The sequence below is a fragment of the Leopardus geoffroyi genome, chromosome A2 (genome assembly GCF_018350155.1).
Source record: "Leopardus geoffroyi isolate Oge1 chromosome A2, O.geoffroyi_Oge1_pat1.0, whole genome shotgun sequence".
NCBI classification, from domain to species: domain Eukaryota; kingdom Metazoa; phylum Chordata; class Mammalia; order Carnivora; family Felidae; genus Leopardus; species Leopardus geoffroyi.
In genome coordinates this window covers 104,566,297-104,589,344 of record NC_059331.1, presented here as the reverse complement: position 1 = coordinate 104,589,344, position 23,048 = coordinate 104,566,297, and the positions used below count along the sequence as shown (strand labels likewise).

The 23,048-nt window shown below is 34.7% G+C and overlaps 1 protein-coding gene across 8 annotated transcripts in view; it reads right to left on the bottom strand.

Annotated features, from left to right (window-relative positions):
- PHF14 (PHD finger protein 14) overlaps positions 1–23,048 on the bottom strand; it is a 209,819-nt gene that overhangs the window by 82,480 nt on the left and 104,291 nt on the right. The gene's annotated exons all lie outside the window — the stretch shown is intronic.

Sequence of the window (23,048 nt, the reverse complement as noted above, 5' to 3'; positions counted from 1 at the left end):
AATAGCCACATAGCTTGTTATGACTGTAGTAAAGGGCACTTGTGAATAAGTGACAGGGGTCTAGACAGTTTGCTGGAGATGCTCTGAAAAGAATTAAGCAAATAGATAACATTAAATTATGTGATATAGAATGAGAGCTGTGGATGCATTAAGTGGAGAAAAAGGAAGCTATAAGGAGGAAGAAATTTTAGAAAGTTACCTGCAAAAGCTCACACATGACAAGAGAAAAGCCAAAATGAGGCAGTAGAAGTAAAGATGAAAAGTAAAGGAAGACATATAAGGTACAGATTGCTATGGAGATGTGACTGGCTATGCCAGTCAGAAACTAAGTAGAGAGACTCTAGGTAGAATTAAAAATTTCAAATATTCCAAATTAAAAATAGAAATACCAGATTACACACATAGTAAGTCCACTACTGGATATATACCTGAAGAAAACGAAAACACTAATTCAAAAAGATCTATGCACCCCTATGTTTATTAAAGCATTATTATAATAGCCAAGTATGGAAGCAACTCAAGTGTCCACTGATAGATGAATGGATGTGGTTTATATACACAATGGAGTATTACTCAGTCATACAAAAGGATGAGATCTTGTCATCTGCCACAACATGGACAAACCTAGAGGGCATTCTGCCAAGTGAAATATGACAGAGAAAGACATTGTGATTTCACTTCTATGTGGAATCTAAAACACAAAACAAATGAATAAACAAACAGAAGTAGAAACTACCTCTTAAATATGGAGAACAAACTGATGGTTGCCAAAAGGGTGGCGAATGGAGGATGGATAAAATGGGTGAAGGAGAGTGGAGACACAGGCTTCCACTTATGGAATAAACCAGTCATGGGGATAAAAGGTACAGTGTAGGGAATATAATCAATGATACTGTAATAGCATTGTTTGCTGACAGACGGTAGTAGCTATGTCTGTGGTGAGCACGGCATAATGTATAGATTTGCCCAATCACCATGACGTACACTTGAAACTAATGCAACACCATGTGTCAACTATAATTCAATTAGAAAAAAAAAGAACATGAAAAAATTTTTCAGAGAATTCAGCATTAACAGGAAAACCAAAGATATATGAAAGATGAGATCACCAGGGACTATGCAGAATAAAAAAAAAAAGGATATTGGACAGAATAGTAAAGAACTGTAACATAAGCATGGAAGGCAGAAGGACAGAAGTCTATAAAAGGACTGTCTGGGGAGATAGAAAACCTAGAAGAATGCCATGTCTTGAAAGCGGAGGAAAGTAGTCACTGAGAAGATAAAGAAGTAGGAAATAATCTGAGTCAAGGAGGATGGGTTTGAGGGCACTGGCAGAAATATTACCTTCAGAAGGAAAAGGGAGCACCTTTTCTAGTATACTGTTATTAAAAGAGGAGAGAGAAGGGTGATGGAAGAGATGCATAAATTTATAGGTTAGTTATAGGTTACGTATCAGAAAGTTTGTGCATTTCTGTCTGATAGTTTGTTTTCTATGTGAAGCAGGAAATGAGGTCATTGATTAAACATGAAATAAGAAGGAAAGAGTATTAAGATGAGGTACATAAGGAGAATGGAAATAGGTGCTGCCAGCAATGAATGGTCAAGCTGACCAGGAAAATATGCAAGGGCTGCCAGACAATGCTGAGGGCCTAATTTATAATGATTAGGTATGTTAAAAAATATATACACTTACACACAAATGAATAAATTGTTTATACCTCAGTAGACATATCCTTTCACTCCATTTAGTATTTTGTTCCTTAATTAAAACTACGTGTACAAAAACTTATTTAGCCTATCTTTAGTCTTTTTTGAGGAGGAATTTTGATGTTTATTTCATCTGAATGTATTTGCCCTACGAAATAGTAACTTCTGAGCAAAGCCAGGTTTTTGATATTTTATTAGCTTTTTTGTATGTGTGGTCAAAGAAGGCTCTATTTTAACATTAAATTCATGTAATTAACTTATTTAAAATTTTATAAAAATTTTTCAATGTTTTATTCATAATCCTACCATACTAAAAAATACCATGCTCATTTTTCCCCTTCCAATCTCTAGCTATCTGTATGTAAAATTTAGTGGTATATACTCATGTTCTAAGATAGATTTTTTCATTCCTATGTAATTATAATCTATAAAAGATATATAATATTTTGGTTACCCTGATTTGCTTCAGTTTATCATCCACATCCTATACCATGCTTAACCTGTTTTTATTTGGAGATATGTGTGTTTGGGGGGGGGGGATGATAATTCTCCTAATAAAAATGTTCTTTTATCCTGCTGCTTTTCTTTGTGTACTTCTTTGTGATAATTTCTAAGGTGAAAGATTATTATGATGAAATATAAAAATATGTATGTAATTAACACAGTCTAAGCAGTGAAAGAATTTTTTTCCTTAAAATGAAACAGTAGAATTACATATTAAATATACTTAATTTATAAAAGGTATTTTTTTAAATGCCAGAAAAATAAAAAAATACTATGTTATTTGCATCAGTTGATAGTGTTTGGTATTTGACAATTTGTAAAATATAAAGAAATAACTGCACAGGTAAACACTCTTTAGAAACCAACCATTGGAGTGAAGTAAAAGAATATGGTACTATATCAAAGTACCTACAAACAAACAAACCTAGAAAAAAAAGAGAGAAAAAAAAAAAAAAGATAAAGCAGCACAGTGTTTTCTATTGCTATGGAATTACTCCAGGAAGCCAAATTAAAGTTCTCAACCTGTTAACAAATTTCTTTAAGATTAGAGTAAAAAGGAGACCCAGACTGTTACACATTACAAAACAAATTATAACCGTATTTCTTATATTCTAAAATTGGTTTAAGATATAATCAGACCTAACTTTAGCTGACTCTACACTACCCACGCAGTCAAAATTAGCAAAAACTAATAGTAACACCTATTTTCAGATTAGAGATGATTCAGATTACAGTGAAATAGGTACTATCCTTAGAAACACAACAGGAATATTAAGGATAATAAAATTCATTTAAGAATTTTAAAATACACTTTCATAGAAGAGCAATATAGCCATGACAAAAATTAACCAAATTAGTACACAAATTATAGTAAAATAAATGACAACAAAAACTACGATCCCAATCTAAACAAGGCTTCAGTTTTGTATATAAAAATAACTAAGCCAAGTTCCCACAATCTGTCACTCTTAAAATATTAAATAAAAGCCAGACTTTAATTAAAAACTATCCATTGTTATTCTCTAAAAATGTGTAAAGAACATACTATGTGATAAGCATTGAGTTTGTGATTGGGAATATTAAAACTAATTTGCTTTAAATTTTTAGATCTAGTACTTATACAATGAGAATCATGGGTTGACCAAGACATAGAAACTAAATTTAGAAAGAGAAGGACTAAACAAGTGAGAAATACTCATTCCAGAGAAAAACGGGAGGTCATATTAGGAAAGAGGATATAACATAAAAGGAAGATGGCATTAAAGTAACAGGCAAGTTTCAGAAAGGAGAAATAGCCTGCAATGTTTTGAATACATGTCATCTGGAGCTGTGAATACAGAAATGTAGCTAGAAATATTAAGGTCAGGTTTGAAAGACTTTATATGCCATGTTATACACTTGATTTACCTTGCAAGAAATGGAAAGTTTCTGTACAAATTTAAGTGCAACATGAACAAATTCATCAGACAACTGGATAAAGACTAGAAACATCCAGACTAATGAAGGTGCTTGTTACCACAACAGAGCAGGATAGGGTTGATGAAGGTATACAATCACTATATATTTACATTCACTTAACCCTCACAATAATTCTGTGGGATAGAAATGACTGGTATTCACAGTTTACAAGAAACTATGGCACAGTGATTATAAAACCAACTCAAAGTCATAAGTCATAAGTATAGGCGGAGAACTTTTGAACCCAAAAAACTTGGTACCAAAATTCAACCATTTTAACCACTATTTTGCTACTGAGAACTAGAGTAAAACACTGCATAATAAAAACGAGAAGTTTTAAGAAGAAAGGTTGGTCACTAATGTTATATGTTGAAAAGAGACCAAATGCAATAAGTACTTAAAAACTTTAAAAGCCCTTAAATTTAGCAATTCACGTTCACCAGTGACTTCTTCAACAGAAAGGATAATTTCTGCCTTAGGAATCAATCACCAAACATATTCAACTTACTCCAGGTCCAAAACACTTTATAAAAGATTATAGCATTAATGAGTACCATCAACATGCTTTAAAATTTAATTTTAATTAAAAAAATATTAAATAGATTTTAATTTATTTTCATTTAGAATAGAGTCTGAAAGCTAACAAATTATGTTTTTAAATTAACAGAAGAATATGGCATTCTAGTAAAGAAAAATAACATTTTTATATTAGGCTTATGTCAAAACGTAAAGTAAAAAATTATTCCTAAAGAGCACAGTATTCCAGCAGATCTTTAAAAAATATTTTGAGCAAATCTGTACATATATCATCTAAAAGGCAAAGAAAAATAATATGCAGTGCCTAAGTAATGTATGATGTATTAGCTGGCTATTTCATAAAAACATGTCACTTTAGGTTTTTTTTTTTCAGACATAAATATCACAACATATACAAACAAAATTTTTGATTTGGCAAAAAGTACCATTAGCAAACAAAATGCATACATACAAATAAACAAAAAAAAAACCTGAAAGAAAGTATTTGCAACTTACACAAAGACATGTGATAAACTCAGTTTTTAAAAAGGGAAAAGATGGGGTGCCTCGGTGGCTCAGTTGGTTAAACGTCCAACTCTTGATTTCGGCTCAGGTTATGATCTCAGGGTTGTGACATCAAGCCCTATGTTTGGGCTCCACACTTGGCATGGAGACTGCTTAAGATTCTCTTTCTCTCTTTTACAGTGCAGAAGCTTTTTATGGAGATAAAAAGCTTCTGCACTGCAAAGAAAACAATCAACAAAACTAAAAGGCAACCAATGGAATGGGAAAAGATATCTGCAAATGACATATCAAACAAAGGGCTAGTATCCAAAATCTATAAAGAACTCACCAAACTCCACACCTGAAAAACAAATAATCCTGTGAAGAAATGGGCAGAAGACATGAATAGACACTTTTCAAAAGAAGACATCCAGATGGCCAATAGGCACGTGAAAAGATGCTCAGGCTAACCAAGAAGTTAAAGAGGAAATTAAAAAGTATATGGAAGTCAATGAAAAGAACACCACAACCCAAAACCTCTGGGATGCAGCAAAGGCAGTCATAAGAGGAAAGTATATAGCAATCCAGGCCTTCCTAAAGAAGGAAGAAAGATCTCAGATATACAACCTAATCTTACGCCTTAAGGAGCTGGAAAAAGAACAGCAAGTAAGACCCAAAACCAGCAGAAGACAGGTAATAACAAAGATTAGAGCAGAAATTAATGCTATTGAAAGCAAAAAAACAGTAGAACAGATCAGCAACACCAGAAGCTGGTTAGTGAAAGAATTAACAAAATTGATAAACAACTAGCCAGTTTGATCAAAAAGAAAAAGGAAAGGACCCAAGTAAAAATCAAGAATGAAAGAGAAGAGATCAAAACCAGCACAGCAAAAATAAAAACAATAAAAATAAAAAAATGAGCAATTATATGCCAATAAAATGGGCAATCTGGAAGAAATGGACAAATTCCTAGAAACATATACACTACCAAAACTGAAACAGGAAGAAACAGAAAATCTGAACAGACCCATAACCAGTAAGGAAGAGTTAACACCTATTCTCTTGAAGGTGTTCCAAAAATAGAAATGGAAAGAAAACTTCCAAACTCTTTCTATGAAGCCAGCATTACCTTGATTCCAAAACCAGAGACCCCACTAAAAAGGAGAACTATAGACCAATTTCCCTGATGAACATGGATGCAAATATCCCCAACAAGATATTAGCCAACCACATCCAACAATACATTAAAAAAATTCACCACGACCAAGTGGGATTTATACCTGGGAGGCAGGGCTGGTTCAATATCCATAAAACAATTAACGTGATTCATCACACCAATAAAAGAACGAACCATATGATCCTCTCAATAGATGCAGAGAAAGCATTTGACAAAATACAGCATCCTTTCTTGATAAAAACCCTCAAGAAAGTAGGGATAGAAGGAGCATACCTCAAGATCATAAAAGCCATATATGAACAACCCAACGCTAATATCCTCCTCAATGGGGAAAAACTGAGAGCTTTCCCCCTAAGGTAAGGAACAGGGCAGGGATGTCCACTCTTGCCACTGTTACTCAACATAGTATTGGAAGTCTTAGCCTCTGCAATCAGACAACACAAGGAAAGAAAAGGCATCCAAATCGGCCAGGAGGAGGTCAAACTTTCAGTCTTCACAGATGACCTGATAGTCTATATGGAAAACCCAAAAGATTCCACCAAAAAACTGCTAGAACTGACTCATGAATTCAGCAAAGTTGCAGGATATAAAATCAACACATAGAAATCGCTTGCATTCCTATACACCAACAATGAAGCAACAGAAAGAGAAATCAAGGAATCGATCCCATTTACAGTTGCAGAAAAAACCATAAAATACCTAGGAATAAATATAACCTAACACGTGAAAAATCTATACACTTAAAACTATAAAAAGCTTATGAAAGAAATTGAAGGAGACAAAAAAAACTGGAAAAAGATTCCATGCTCCTGGATAGGAAGAACAAATATTGTTAAAATGTTGATACTACCCAAAGCAATCTACATATTCAATGCAATCCCTATCAAAATAACACCAGCATTCTTCACAGAGCTTGAACAAATAATCCTAAAATTTGTCTGGAAACAGAAAGACCCCAAATAGCCAAAGCGATCTTGAAAAAGAAAACCAAAGCAGGAGGCATCACAAACCCAGACTTCAAGCTATACTACAAAACTGCCATCATCAAGACAGTCTGGTACTGGCACAAAAACAGACACTCAGATCAATGGAACAGAACAGAGAACCCTGAAATGGACCCACAAACATATGGCCAACTAATCTTTGACAAAGCAGGAAAGAATATCCAATGGAATAAAGACAGTCTCTTCAGCAAGTGGTGCTGGGAAAACTGGACAGTGACATGCAGAAGAATGAACCTGGACCACTTTCTTACACTATACACAAAAATAAACTCAAAATGGATGAAAGAGCTCAATGTAAGAGGAAGCCATCAAAATCCTTGAGGAGAAAGCAGGCAAAAACCTCTTTGATCTTGGCCACAGCAACTTCTTACTCAACACGTCTCCGGAGGCAAGGGAAACCAAAGCAAAAATGAACTATTGGGACCTCATCAAAATAAAAAGCTTCTGCACAGCTAAGGAAACAATCAGCAAAACCAAAAGGCAACTGACAGAATGGGAGAAGATATTTGCAAATGACCTATCAGATAAAGGGTTAGTATCCAAAATCTACAAAGAACTTATCAAACTCAACACCCAAAAAACAAATAATTTAGTGAAGAAATGGGCAAAAGACATGAATAGACACTTCTCCAAAGAAGACATCCAGAAGGCCAACTGACACATGAAAAAATGCTCAACATCACTCATCATCAGGGAAATAAAAATCAAAACCACAATGAGATACCACCTTACACCTGTCAGAATGGCTAACATTAACAATTCAGGCAACAACAGATGTTGGTGAGGATGGGGAGAAAGAGGATCTCTTTTGCATTGTTGGTGGGAATGCAAGCTGGTGCAGCCACTCTGGAAAACAGGATGGAGGTTCCTCAAAAAACTAAAAATAAAACTACCCTTCGGCCCAGCAATTGAACTACTAGGCATTTATCCAAGGGATACAGGTGTGCTGTTTCGGAGGGACACAAGCACCCCCATGTTTACAGCAACACTATTAACAATAGCCAAAGTATGGAAAGAGAAAAATGTCCATCGATGGATGGATGGATGGATAAAGAAGATGTGGTATATACATACAATGGAGTATTACTCGGCAATCAAAAAGAATGAAATCTTGACATTTTCAACTACATGGGTGGAACTGGAGGGTATTATGCTAAGTGAAATTAGAGAAAGACAAAAAATCATATGACTTCACTCATATGAGGACTTTAAGAGACAAACCAGATGAACACAAGGGAAGGGAAACAAAAGTAATATAAAAACAGGGAGGGGGACAAAACAGAAGAGAGTCATAAATATGAAGAACAAACTGAGGGTTATGGGAGGGCTTGTGGGAGGGGGGATGGGCTAAATGGGTAAGGGGCACTAAGGAATCTACTCCTGAAATCATTGTTGCATTATACGCTAATTAATTTGGATGTAAATTAAAAAAAAAATTAAATTAAATTAAAAAAAAAAGATGTTCAGTGTCACTCCTCATCAGGGAAATACAAATCAAAACCACACTGAGATACCACCTCATGCCAGTCAGAGTGGTTAAAATGAACAAATTAGGAGACTATAGATGCTGTAGAGGATGTGGAGAAATGGGAACCCTCTTGCACTGTTGGTGGGAATGCAAACTGGTACAGCCACTCCGGAAAACGATGTGGAAGTTCCTCAAAAAATTAAAAATAGATCTACCCTATGACCCAATCATAGCACTGCTAGGAATTTACCCAAGGGATACAGGGTGCTGATGCATAGGGGGGACATGTACCCCAATGTTTATAGCAGCACTTTCAACAATAGCCAGTTATGAAAAGAGCCTAAATATCCATCACCTGAGGAAAGGATAAAGAAGATGTGGTTTATATATACAATGGAATACTACTTGGCAATGAGAAAGAGTGAAATCTGGCCATTTGCAGCAATGTAGATGGAACTGGAGGGTATTATGCTAAGTGAAATAAGTCATACAGAGAAAGACAGATACCGTATGTTTTCACTCATATGTGGATCCTGAGAAACTCAACAAAAGACCAGGGGGGAGGGTAGGTGAGAAAAATAAGTTACATAGAGGGAAGAAGGCAAACCATAAGAGACTCTTAAAAACTGAGAATAAACTGAGGGTTGATGGGCGGTGTGGGGAGAGGGGAAAGTGGGTGATGGGCATTGAGGCAGGCACCTGTTGGGATGAGCACTGGGTGTTATATGGAAACCAATTTGACAATAAATTATATTGAAAAAAAAAAAGATCCTCTTTCTCTCTGCTCCCATCCCCCAACTGTGGCATATGCACATGCACATGTTCTCTCTCTCCCAAAAAATAAAAATAAAAATAAAAAAGGACAGAACATCAATAAATAAAGAGGCACATGGAAAGATAACACATGGATGAGAAAACCCAGATGGCTAATGGCTAATCAGTGTGATAAATTCTCAGTCTCATAGGCAGTCACAACATACAACCAAATGCCGATTTCTATCAACTGGATTGTTAAAAATCTGTGTGATCATATTCTCATATATTTGTGTCTACTGGGTAATGAAGTAATTGTATCTATAAAATGTAAAGTACACACACACATCATATACATATATATATATATATATATATATACATATATACATACATATATATACATACATACTTAATAAACATATTCTTTGGTCTAGCAAACTCACTTTGAACAGAGATCAAATAGAAAAAAAATACCATCAATAGGGAACTATTATAATAAATCAAGGCACATCCACATTATATTTTTTAATTTTTTTAAATGTTTTATTATTTATTTTTGACAGAGACAGCATGATGGGGGAAAGGGAGAGAGAAGGAGACACAGATTCTGATTCAGGCTCCAGACTCTGAGCTGTGAGCATGGTGGCAGGGGGGAGAGAACCCATGAACAGTGAGATTATGACCTAAGCTGATGTCGGGCGCTGAAAGGACTGAGCCATCTTGGCGCCCCTGAATCCACATTATATTTTGTAGCTATATAAAGTCTGGTTTAGTTCTAGATTTATTGAAAAAAGTTTTTTGGTGTTCTTAAATTAAAAAAAAAAAAAAAAGCAAGTTTCAGAGTAAAGCTTACCATAACTGTAAAAGGAAGAGAGAAGCTGGGGTGGGGGGGGAGGTTAGTCAATGGGTTCTGAATATTTTGTTTGCACACAGATGAAGTATAAATGATCATACACTAAACTTAATATATTACACCTAAGGAGTGGGGTTTAGAGTAAGTAAGAAGTCTCTGTATTTGTTATCTACATGATTACAAACAATATACATTGCTTCGGTACTTAAAAAATCAATTCAATAAGTTGAATGTGTCCTAATCCAGTATCCAATTAATTCTCTTAAAATAAAAAGCTATCTGAATATGCCAAAGCATTTGTTTTACTAATGGTTTTATTTATTTTTTCCAAGGTATGTGTGTATACGTATATTTGTTCTCTTTATGAACATTTTGTAGTTTAATAGATTTTTAGTCGTAATGCTGTACTATAAGTTTTATAATTGTTATTTTAACTACATTTGTAGCAAAGAGTAATAGTTTGAAAAAAGTGTTAGAGAAAATGTCCTTATATATCTTATTTATGTAATATGACATTCCGAAAAAACAATCACACATTGTGCTGTTCCAGGTCAATTAATTTCCCATAGATCTCTGCTTGAACTACCTACTGCCATAAAAGGACTTTCCATCTTCTGGCTATGGCCACAGTCTCTCTTCTCCTATGGAATGCCTTGTTTCTTCTTTACTTGCTTAAACCTACCCAGCCTTTTACAACCCCATTGGTTTTACTGGCTACCACTCATTTTTGACAATTATCTCACTGGGTAATCTTATACTGAGATTTCGCATTATGTAAAATTTGGGGGAAAACATTATTTTTGTATGACAAACTTCTGTGGCTTTCTGGTCATGATGGTATGGGTGGGGTGGGAAAGAGAGAGAGAGATGGGGGGAGGGTAAGGGATTGGTGGGAGGGGGAGGAACTGAGGAGGATATGGGGGGGGTGGGTGAGGGACAGGGAGGGGAGGGAGGGAGGGAGGGAGGGAGGGAGAAAGAAAAAGAAAAGTACTTGTTCAGTAGGGCATACTTGAAATGTATCACTAACAAAACCCTTAAGTCATTTTTAGTTAAAAGCATGGGGATATATATCCATCCTGATGTGTTCTTTTAATCTTACACTTATTAGCAAAAAAATAAGGTAAAATGAAGATAAAGAATTGATGAGCTCCATGTAAACTCTACCATTTTGAGACATTTGGAAGAAAAAGCAGCAGAGTTAACATTTGTTAGAAAACTTATCTTCATTTACAAAGCTCGAAGAGAGCAATGAGTCTCCTACTGAGCTACTCATTCATGTAAAAGTCAACAATTGGAAACACACAGACTGAGAAATTTCACATTAAATTCCCATTCCTTTAATAGATACTGCACTTTTTATGAATACTCCTATAATCCCAGGAGTAGGGGCAACCAAAGTAATGTTTGGTCAAACACTATTTGATGCATTTTTTAAAACAGAGATACTAAGAAATGGTAATGTGCAAAACAGATTCTCAAGTTTTTGTTTGTTTGTTTTTAAACAATTGTGTGATTAGGCCCATACCCAGACAGCCACATCAAAAGTAAAACCAAAAATCCATGCTGCAAAAGTCTTACAAACTATATTTTGGTAAGTCACTTTCTCTTTCTTGGCATGTTTTCATAGATGCAAATAAGCTTTGTACTAGTTTTATGTGGACCAACTTTATAACTTAATTCCCAATAGAAATGTATCTTCTCAAAGTTAACAGGTATTGATCTTTTAAACCACTTAGTCTATCCACACTTTGTTCCCCTGTATGATCAGCTCTATTAATATACATCCAAAGTGATAATACAAAGGACACTTTCTGGGTTACATGTAACAAGTGAGATGTATGCATTTATTAAGCAAAGCTTTCCTGATTTACTGACAGGTCATATATGTTTAAGGGTTACTAGGAAGAAAAAAGAAGAGGAAGAGCACAATGAGAAAAGAAATTAACTTTAAAGAATAAATAAGCCATCCTTTTGCAGATATGATAGAACTAAATGATTTGTATATCACAGTTTACATACAATGTAAAGAGGGAAAAGCCATGCTCCTAAAATCTTTTTTTAATTTATTTTGAAAACAGACTTCTATAATAGAATTCAGTGCTTGGTCACCCTTCCCCTACATTTCTGTCCTAACTGGTTTCTTTTAATGAAAAAAAGGAGTCAGCAAAACAAAATGCCACCATTAAATCATTTTGCAACATTTTGTGTCAAAAATGTAATGGGAAATGCACACATCAAGAGAAAGGTTACTGTTCTTCCAGAACATCTTTTCACTTGGTTCATGGCTCATCCTTCTACATAACTGTGCAGGCACTACTGATGGTTTTCTCTCTCAGTTTAATGTGGCATTTGAAGGATTATGGCATTTTCAGGAAACCACACTGCAGTGATTTTAGTGGTTATCTGGCTGAAAGTGATACAGTGATTTAGAATAACTGTGCTGTTTATGTGCAATGGTAAAAGTCAGCTACCAAGTCATCTCACAATGTCAACCTAATTCTTGATTGTATTTTTTCTTAATAATACCTGAGGTCAGTCTAAAAAGTGAGACCAGAATTAGAGGAAGCTTCTTTTAAAGGGGAGCTTGCTGTATATAGATATATTTAGGTTTAAATCCTATTAAGTACATTGCAGTAGGAAGAGCTCATTCAGAAATTGATAATCCTAATTCATTCCAGTTGAGAAAAAGTATAATTTGCTCCTTGAAACTGTTCACAAAAAGGATTAAAATTAATTAAGAATTAAAAGAAAAATTTTAATTAAAATGAAATTATATAACATACCTGTAAAACAATTAGGACATACAAAGTTAGAGTAAATATGAAACCTGCTATATTTACCTAGACAACATGTCATTAAAAAAAATGTTTATTTGTTTACTGTTTATTTTTAAATGTTTATAACATTTATTGTTAAATGTTTATTTTAATGTTTATTTTAAATGTTTATAACTTTTATTGTTTTTTTTTTAACGTTTATTTATTTTTGAGACAGAGAGAGACAGAGCATGAACAGGGGAGGGACAGAGAGAGAGGGAGACACAGAATCTGAAACAGGCTCCAGGCTCTGACTGTCAGCACAGAGCCCGATGCGGGGCTCGAACTCACGGACTGTGAGATCATGACCTGAGCCAAAGTCGGACGCTTAACCGACCAAGCCACCCAGGCGCCCCTAACTTTTATTGTTAAATGTTTATTTTGAGAGAGGAAGAGCAGGGGAGGAGCAGAGAGAAAGGGAGAGAGACAAGGGGGGGGCGGGGAAGAGAGAGAGAGAGAGAGAGAGAGAGAGAGAGAGAATCCCAAGCAGGCTCCCTGCTGCCAGCACAGAGCCCAAAGTGGGACTCAAGCTCATGAACCATGAGATCATGAGCTGAGCTGAAACCAAGAGTCGGACACTTAACCAACTGAGCCAGGTGCCCCAATAACATGTCATTTTTATCCATAATGTAATTTAGCCTACTTAAAAGTTCAACCTAGAATATTTTACCTTAGAAAATTAGTAAGAAAAAAGCTTCCAGATTAATAGAAAACATTTCTACTATAAGCCATTTCTCACAAACCTGAAAACTGAAAAGTATCTGCTTTATAATAATTCACATATTTTGGTAGGCTACTATCTATAAAATGTATAACTCAATTTAAAATCAGAAAAATATTATAGGCTAATAATACAATTAAAAATACCACTGTTGGTGAAAGTTTTATGCTGTAAATTATTCAGAATTCCATACACCCAAATAACTTTAATTTCTGAATTTTGTCTTCATTGCTATACTATTATAAAATCACAGAATGAAAATTAAAGGGGATTTTCAAATTGATCTAGTACACCACTCATTTTATGAATGAGACAACTAGTTCCCAAAGAAGTTATCTTCATTCCTGATGGTGACACAGCCTCTTGCTGGCAAAGCCTTACCTCAGATTCTAACCTCTCAATTTTAGCTCTATGCCCTCCCTACCGTTTTTCTTGGCTGATTAAGTTTTCAAGCGAGGCTCACTTTTTGACTCTATTAAATATTAAATGTACTACCGCTCTCAAAAAGAGAGATTTTCTTCTGTTAATAAGCAGAAAAATTATCATCCTTATTTTCCTTATTAACAGTCTCTCCATATATGTCAACACTATTAACTGGAATATTAAAGTTATACTAATGACGCACATTACAGAGAATGTGTGAATAAGAAGAATGAGGGAAAAGGAAGCTTAATAGTTTCTCTTCTCTGTCCTTAATAAAACAGAAATGTATAATCATTTCTGTTCAAATAGCATACGGCTAACTAAAATACACGTGCACTTGCATGTATACACACATTTTAAAATATGAGCAAGATTTCCCTACAGTTATGTAATTCTTAAGTTGTATATTTCTTAGATTTAAGTCTAAGTTTCATGTATCCTGAAGTAAGACTCAAATTCTCAACTAAAAGAAAAAATTAACATTTATTTCATGAATATTCTAAAATGATAATGTCTTATTTGTTAAGCTAACTAAATTTCAAAGGACCACAATCTTTGTCTATTATCCTGTATTGTTCCACTATTTACATGATCCCTCCTCTCCAAATAACCCTCAGATAACAATCAAGAGGCCTATAATATGTAACATGTATCTGTTCTACAAATACGATTGACAAGATGCAAAGATACTATGCTTGTAATTTTTCCTTTTTTTCTTTTTTTGCACAACTGGCGGTTAATACAAATACACCTCTCTTAAAATTTCACGTCATTGTGCTGGTATATTCAGAAATTTCCTTAATCTACAATTACAGCATAGCATTGATGTGTGTTGTTCTTTAAGACAAGACAAAGGGACTTCAAAAGCATTTAGTAAATAGATGACCACAATTAAAATTACCAATAATTAAAAAGTAAACACATAGATGGCATCACAGATTTTAACAAACAGCACCCTTCAATTAATATATATGGCATTAAAGTTGTATGTATTTTAATATATTTTATATGTACATACACAACATAAATATTATGTGAACATATTATAGTCATATACCTTTTAGATATTAACATTTCTTAAAATATCTGAAAAGAATGTAATCTTGCCCCCTAAAAAGGCGAAGGTATATTTCTTTAAAAACAAACATCACAGAGACAAACATCGTCAAAGGTTAGATCCATTATTAGTGCTATGATCCTCATTCAGTATAAAACATAAATAAAGAACAATTCAATAACATCTAAAATTAAAAAGGAAAAAGTAGTACATTTTAAGAAATCTTCATATCAAAGAAACTCAAATAGCATGGTTAGAAGAATGAAGATTATAGCACTGAAGTCTCAAAGAATATCATGTAAACTATAAAATAAACACAATATCAAATCATCCTAAAGGGCTGTCATCATTTAGCCTACAACAAATACATTTATCAAAGGCAAGTTTCATCTAACCAGGGAGCTGAAATGCAAATTATGCTAAGAATAAATAGTGTTAACAGTACAGACGCTAGAGCCTGACAGCCTGAATCTGAATATCAGCTCCACTACTTTCTAGTCTATGCAACTTCTGGGAATTTACTTAAGTCCTCTATATCATGGTTTCCTCTTCAATTCAATGGAGATAATAATACTCCTTAGCTCACAGGATGAGCATTAGATGATTAAATATGTATGGTACCTGGTACATAAGTGTTTTATTACAGTTGTTGTTGTTGGCATATGCAGAACATTTACAATTCCCTAACCATTTAGCCAACCCCTATATTTGCATTGATCTCATTTAATCCTCCAACAACCTAAGGGGTAAGCACTATGGATTATTGCTATTTTACAGGTAAGGAAACTAAGGCACAAGAAAGATAAGGGCAGCGGTAACTCACAGAAACAGGTTTCAAACTCAACTGAGTAGCTATAAATCCTCAAACTAATCATGTTACATAATACTGTCTCCCAATATAAGAGATAATAAAATTTAATAAAATTTAGGCTTTTTACATAAATCTAGTGGGCTTCTTTTAAAAATATCCAATGTTTAAAAATATCGAGGGGCACCTGGGTGGCTAAGTCAATTAACTGTCTGACTTCAGCTCAGGTCATGATCTCGTGGTTTGGGAGTTCGAGCCCTACATCGGGCTCTTGCACTGACAGTGTGGAGCCTGCTTGGAATTCTCTGCCTCCTTCTCTCTGCCCTTGTCCTCCTATCTCTCTCTATCTCTCTCAAAATAAATAAACTTAAAAAAAAACTTAAAAGAAAATATTGAGTTGAAGAGGGAATAAAATGGGATGTTTTCACATTTCAAGACCCCTTTTAGTATATCTAATTAGAAGTTCCTCTGCTAAAAAAAAAAAAAAAAAATATCCAATCACACTTGGGACCATCACAACAGGTATTAGGACCACTTGCAATGTGATCTTACAGTAGGAAAGAAGCAACTCAGCCCTGAATACAGCATTGCCAAGTGGGAATTTATGGCCAAGGAAAAGGGTGGGGGTTAGTGGGTGGAAAATTACTAAGGGAAACATCAAAGATAAGGAGAAATTCTGGCTAAACCAACCCAAGAAGACTGTTGCTGAAGATAGCCCAGGTGATCAGACATTACCTGGGGGAAAGTGGAAGGTGAGGAACCAGAGCAGATATCTAGGATGATCAGATATCAAGGGCAAGGGATTCTAGCTGAGGTGACTTAGCAGGATAAACAATCTAACACCTATAAGAGCTAGAAAAAGAACAAAGCCCAAAGCCAATAGAAGGAAGTAAACAATAAAGATTAGAGAAGAAATAAATGAAATAGAGACCAAAAGAACATAACAGATAAATGAAACCAGAAGCTGTTTCTTTGAAAAGATCAACTTCATCACAGAAACAAAGGGATTATAAGAGAATATTATGAAAAATTATATGCCAACAAATTCAATAACCTAGAAGAAATGGATAAATTCCTAGAAACATAATCTTCCAAAACTGAATCAGGAAGAAATAAAAAATTTGAACAAATCGATTACTAGCAATGAAATTGAATCACTAATAAAAAAAACAAAAACACAAACAAAAAAAAACTCCCAACAAGCTAAAGTACAGGACCAGATAGCTTCACAGGTGAATTCTAACAAACATTTAAAGAAGAGGTAATATTTACTCTTCTCAAACTATTCCAAAAATACAGAGGAGGAAGAAAAACTTCCAAATTCATTCTATGAGGCCAGTATTAATACCAAAACCAGAAAAAGACAACAACAAAAAACTATAGGCCAGTATCTGTGATGATATAAAAATCATCAACTAAATATTAGCAAACAGAATTCAACAATACATTTAAAAAAATCAATCATCAGGATAAAGTGGGATTAATTTCAGGAATAAAAGGATGGTTCAATATTTTCAAATCAATGTGATACATCACATGAACAAGAAAAAAGGATAAAAAACATGAGCATCGCAAAGATGCAGAAAAGGCATTTGACAAGGTACAACACATATCCATGACAAAAACCCTCAATAAAGCAGGTTTAGAGGAAACATATCTCAGTATAATAAAGGCCATGATATGAAAAACTCAGAGCCAACATCATAGTAAGTGGTGAAAACCTGACAGCTTTTCCTCTAAGATCAGGAACAGAACAAGAATATCTACTCTTGCCACTTCTTCAACATAGTACTGGAAGTTCTACTCACAGTAATCAAACAACAACAACAAAAGAAATAAAAAGCATCCAAATTGGTAAGGAAAAAGTAAAACTTTCACTGTTTGCAGAAAGACTCAACCAAAAAACTACTAGAACTGACAAATGATTTCAGTAAACTCATAAGATACAAAATTAATACGCAAAAATCAGTTGAATTTCTTTACACTAACAATGAAGTAGCAGAAAGATAAATTAAGAAATAATCCCATTTACAATTGCACCTCGGAATTGTAAATAATAGGAATATCTAGGATATAAAATAATAATAAAATAATAAACTCCCTAGGAAGAAACTTAACCAAGGAAGTATATAAAACATCAATGATCCACAAAACATTCAATGTGACTCATCACATCAATAAAAGAAAGGACAAGAACCACATGATCCTTTCAAATGCAGAGAAAGCATTTGACCAAATACAGCACCCTTTCTTGATAAAAACCCTCACGAAAGTAGGGATAGAAGGATCAGGCCTCGAAATCATAAAAGCCATATACAAAAGACCCAAAGCTAACATCATCCTCAATGGGGAAAAATGGAGAGCTTTCCCCCTAACGTCAGGAACAAGACAGGGATGTCCACTCTCACCACTGTTACTCAACACAGTATTGGAAGTCTTAGCCTCAACAATCAGACAACACGAAGAAATAAAAAGCATCCAAATGAGCCAGGAGGAGGTCAAACTTGAACTCTTTGCAGACGACAGCATACTCTACATGGAAAACCCAAAAGATTCCACTAAAAAACTGCTAGAACTGACTCATAAATTCAGCAAAGTTGCAGGATATAAAATCAACGCACAGAAATCGCGTGCATTCCTATACAACAACAATGAAGCGACAAAAAGAAATCAAGGAATAGATCCCATTTACAGTTGAACAAAAACCATAAAATACCTAGGAATAAATATAACCAAACACGTGAAAAATCTATACACTTAAAACTATAGAAAGCTTATGAAAGAAACTGAAGAAGACACAAAAAAATGGAAAAAGATTCCATGCTCCTGGATAGGAAGAACAAATATTGTTAAAATGTCGATACCATCCAAAGCAATCTACATATTCAATGCAATCCCTATCAAAATAACACCAGCATTCTTCACAGAGCTAGAACAAACAATTCTAAAATGTGTATGAAACCAGAAAAGACCCTGAATAGCCAAAGCGATCTTGAAAAAGAAAACCCAAGCTGGAGGCATCACAATCCCAGACTTCAAGCTATACTACAAAGCTGTAATCATCAAGACAGTCTGGTACTGGCACAAGAACAGACACTCAGATCAATGGAACAGAATAGAGAAACCTGAAATGGACCCACAAACGTATGGCCAACTAATCTTTGACAAAGCAGGAAAGAATATCCGATGGGATAAAGACAGTCTCTTCAGCAAGTGGTGCTGGGAAAACGACATCAACATGCAGAAGAATGAACCTGGACCACTTTCTTACACCATACACAAAAATAAACTCAAAAATGGATGAACGACCTCAATGTAAGAGAGGAAGCCATCAAAATCCTTGAGGAGAAAGCAGGCAAAAACCTCTTTGATCTTGGCCACAGCAACTTCTTACTCGACACATCTCCAGTGGCAAGGGAAACAGAAGCAAAAATGAACTATTGGGACCTCATCAAAATAAAAAGCTTCTGCACAGAGAAGGAAACAATCAGAAAAACTAAAAGGCAACCGACAGAATGGGAGAAGATATTTGCAAACGACATATCAGATAAAGGGTTGTATCCAAAATCTATAAAGAACTTATCAAACCCAACACCCAAACAACAAATAATCCAGTGAAAAATGGACAAAAGACATGAATACACATTTTTCCAAAGAAGACATCCAGAAGGCAAACAGACACATGAAAAAATGCTCAACATCACTCATCATCAGGGAAATGCAAATCAAAACCACAAAGAGATACCACCTCATACTAGTCAGAATGGCTAAAATAAACAACTCAGGCAACAAGAGATGCTGGCGAGGATGCAGAGAAAAGGGATCTCTTTTGCACTGCTGGTGGGAATGCAAACTGGTGCAGTCACTTTGGAAGATAGTATGGAGGTTCCTCAAAAAATTAAAAATAGGACTACCCTACGGCCCAGCAATTACACTACTAGGTATTTATCCAAGGATACAGGTATGCTGTTTTGAAGGGGCACATGCACCCCAATGTTTATAGGAGCACTATCAACTAAGCCAATGTATGGAAGGAGCCCAAATGTTCATCAATGGATGAATGGATAAAGAAGTTTTATATATGTGTGTGTGTGTGTGTGTGTGTGTGTGTATACGTATATATACATGTATATATATATGTGTGTGTGTGTGTATATATACGTACACACACATACACATATACACACACACAATGGCATATTATTCAACAATCAAAAAGAATGAAATCTTGCCATTTGCAACTACATGGGTGGAACTAGAGGGTACTATGCTAAGCGAAATTAGTCAGAGAAAGACAACTACCATATGACTTCACTCATATGAGGACTTTAAGATCCAGAACAGATGAACACAAGGGAAGGGAGGCAAAAATAATATAAAACCAGGGAGGGGGACAAAACATCAGAGACTCTTAAATATGGAGAACAAACAGAAGGTTACTGGAGGGGTTGTGGGAGGCGGAATGAGCTAAATGGGTAAGGAGCATTAAGGAATCTACCCCTGAAATCAATGATGCAGTATATGCTATAATAACTTGGATGTAAATGAAAAAAATTTTTAAAATAAAAAAATAAAAACAAATGAATGAAAAGTAATTAATGGAAAAAAAATCCATGACAGAAATTGAAGATGACACAAATGAAAAGATATTCCATGCCCATGAATTGGAAGAACCAACATTATTTAAATGTTCATAAAGCAATCTACCCAAAACAATCTACAGATTTAATGCAATCACTATCAAAATACCAACATTTGTCACAGGACTAGAACAAACAATCCTAAAATTTGTATGGAACCACAAAAGACCCTGAAGAGCCAAAGCAATCCTGAGACAGAAAAACAAAGCTGGGAGTACCACAATTCCAGATTACAAATTATACCACAAAGCTGTAATCATAACAATATAGTACTGGCACAAAAACAGACACATAGATCGATGGAAGAGAATAGAGAAGAGATATAAACCCAAGCATAACTGGATAGTTAAACCACAACAAAAAGAGATGAAAATATACAATGGAGAAAAGATAGGCTTTTCAACAAATGGTGCTGGGAAAAACTACACATAAAACAAAACTGAAAACTAGACCATTTTCTTACACTATGCACAAAAATAAACTTAATATGGATTAAAGAGCTAAATATGAGACCTGAAACCATAAAACTCCTAGATGAAAACATTGGGAGTAGTTTCTTTTACGTCAGCCTTAGCAACATTTTTCTAGGTATGTCTCCTCAGGCAAGAGAAACAAAAGCAAAATTTAACTACTTGGGACTGCACCAAAAAAAAAAAAAGGGGGAGGGGGGGGCTTTTCAACAGTAAAGGAAACTATCAACAAAAGCATAAGGCAACCTATGGATAGGAGAAGATATTTGCAAATAATACATCTGATAAGGGGTTAATATCTAAACTATATAAAGAACTTATAAAAGTTAACACACCAAAAAAATCCAATCAAAAAATGGGCACAAGACATCAACAGACATTTCTCCAAAGAATACATCCACATGACTGACAGACACATGAAAAGATGTTCAACATCACTCATCACCAGCAAAATGCTAATGAAAACTAGAATGAGGGGCGCCTGGGTGGCTCAGTCAGTTAAGCATCCGACTTTGGCTTGGGTCATGATCTCGCGGTTAGTGAGTTCAAGCCCCGTGTAGGGCTCTGTGCTGACAGCTCAGAGTCTGGATCTTGCTTTGAATTCTGTGTGTGTGTCTCTCTCTTTCTGCCCTTCCCCCATTCATGCTCTGTCTCTCTGTGTCTCTCAAAAATGAATGAATGTTAAAAAAAATAATTAAAAAAAAAACTACAATGAGGTGTCACCTCACACCTGTCAGAAAGGCTAAAATCAAAAACAAAGGAAACAAGTGTTACAAGAATGTAGAAGAAAAGGAATCCTCTTGCCCTGTTGGTGGGAATGCAAAATGGTGCAGCCACTCTGGAAAACAATATGGAGGTTCCTCAAAAAATTAAAAACAATATTACCATATTATCCAATAATTCCACCACTGAGTATTTACCCAAAGAAAACAAAAACATGAATTCAAAGATATATCCTCCCCTATATTTACGGCAGCATCATTTGCAATAGACAAGATGTGGAAGCAAGTCAAGTATTTAAGTGTCTACTGACAAATAAATGGATAAAGAAGAGATGGTGTGTATGTGTGTGTACATACACTGGATTAGTACTCTCTAAAAAAGAATGAGATCTTGACATTTGGAACAAACTGGATGGAGCCAGAGGATACTGTGCTAAGTGAAATAAATTAGTCAGAGAAAGACAAGTAGAGTACGATTTCATTCATACATGGAGTTTAAGAAACAAAACAAATGATCAGACAAAGAAAAAAGGGCAAATAAAAAAGCAGATTCTTAAATATAGAGAACAAACTGGTGGCTGCCAGAGGGGAGGTGGGTGGAGGGATAAATGAAAGAGATAAAGAGGATTAACAGTATACTTACTGTGATGAACACTGAGTAATTTATAGAATTGTTAAATCATTATATTACATAGCTGAAACTAATATAATAACACTATATGCTAATTATATTTCAATAAAAAAATTAAACAAAAAAAAAACACAACAAGATTAAAACAGCATTAAAATTAAGAGATCTTGGAGGCCAGAAATTCAGGACAATATCTGAAATTGAGTGAAAAGGTGAGATTAACTGAGAGGTAAAAATTATTTGTATGAGAAAAACATTACAAAAATAAAAACTAACGTTAAAGATTAAAAAATAAAAGTGACTTAGCAGAGTTCTTGCTAAACCTGTGTTTTACAAAGAAGTACACAGATGAGCCTAGGAGGAGGTTCAGGAGACTGACTAAAGCTTGGATCAGAAAAAGAATCTTTGTTGCCTTTAGGAAAAAAATTTAAAAAAAATCTGTAACAAGAAATATGTATAATGGTAATATTAAGATGAAAAGAGCAGGACAGGAAAGTAAATAGGCTATGAGGAACTGGTAGGGAAATGTTGGCAGAGGTTGCCTAAGGCTGAAGGTGGAAACTAGGTTTGACAGTAAACAGGCATAGAAGTTTTTGAGGTGATGGAAATATTGTAAAACTGGATTTTAGTGATAGCAAATCACTTAACAAATGTAGTAAAAGTCATTATTATGCTCTACACTTATAATGGCTGATTTTGCAGTTCGAACACTGGATCTCAATATATTTATTTTTTAAAAAGAAAAGAAGTATTTGCTATTTATCAATGAAAGATGAAGTTGTGAATTAAATTACTTTCCCCTCCTATTTAGGT